Below are 1,367 nucleotides of genomic sequence, written 5' to 3' on the forward strand. Positions count from 1 at the left end.
TGCCTCCCGAGTGCTGGGATTAAAGGTGTGTGCCACCATGCCTGGCTTTTTTTCTTTCTTTCTTTTATTTTATTTTCCTTTCCTTTCTTTTCCTTTCTTTTCTTTTCTTTTCTTTTTTCTTTTTTGTGTGTGTGATTGACACAGGGTGCCCCTACATAGGAAAAACTGACATGGGACTTGGTACAAAGTACAGACTGGGATTGAATTTACGTTCTTTCTGCCTCTTCTTCATAATTCCAGGAATTACAAATGTGTGACTCCAGGCTTCGTCCTTTAAAATCCACTATATTAGGTGCATTGTCTTTCCATGAAGTCGGATGGGAATGGAATTTAAGTCTGTTGTGAGAGGAGACTTATCTTTTGGCGACACAACACAGATTTCTATTCACACCAGATAGGGAGACGAGGACAGAACAAAGTGCAGAGAGCAGCAGAGTTGAACTTGGTTAAACTATACGTTTCATTGGGGTTACTTAGAGAATTATGGGTGAGAGCTTACTTCCAGAAGCAGAAATGACTCGAAGGCAGAGGCATCAGCAAAGTCCACCCAACACAAGTGACATCTCACAAAAGCTGGGAAATGGAAGCATACTTACAGGCTACAGACTCCTCCACAAACTGGAGAGTTTGGGGGGGGTAGCTCAGTTGGTTGGAGCATGTCCTTTTCAAGTGACTCGATTGGTCTGTACATCTTCTAGGCACTTTGGATACTTTCTGCTCCTTCTTGGCAGTTAGTCTGGTCTGAAAGTCTCCTTTGCAGCTGGCTTTGTCTGAGAATCTTCATTGCAGCTCTGCTTCCCTAAAGAAACTCTCAGCAGCCACTATTGTTTACTCTTGAGAGGGTGCCTTAGTGAATCTGGTCAGTTCCAGGGACTTCCTGGAGCTACCTTGAACTGTGTAACTTCTGGATAAGGAGCTTCCCTGTAGGATGTAAGGTATTGGTCTCCTAGAGCACTCACTCCACCCTCATCCTGCAGCTCTTACATTCTTTCTACCACCTCTTCTGTAATGGTCCCTGAGGCCTTGCAAGGAGTGTCCTCCATATCTGTTGTATCTAAGAATTAGGGATGACTTATGTATCTTACATGTGTTAAGTCTAAAAATTAGGCCACAGTACCACAACAACAGTCACTTGATCACAAGAGCTTCAATGGTACTCATGAGTTGATGCTGACATCTTCTATGATCTATGACATAAAACCAAGTTGTTTATAAGGAAATTTGACAGGCACACATAATACCATCTAATAAAACAATAGAAGGCTAGGGGGCTGCAACCCTATAGGTGGAACAACAATATGAACTAATCAGTACCCCCAGAGCTCGTGTCTCTAGCTGCATATGTAGCAGAAGATGGCCTAGTCGGC

Source organism: Mus caroli, chromosome 2, assembly GCF_900094665.2.
Source record: "Mus caroli chromosome 2, CAROLI_EIJ_v1.1, whole genome shotgun sequence".
Lineage (NCBI taxonomy): Eukaryota > Metazoa > Chordata > Mammalia > Rodentia > Muridae > Mus > Mus caroli.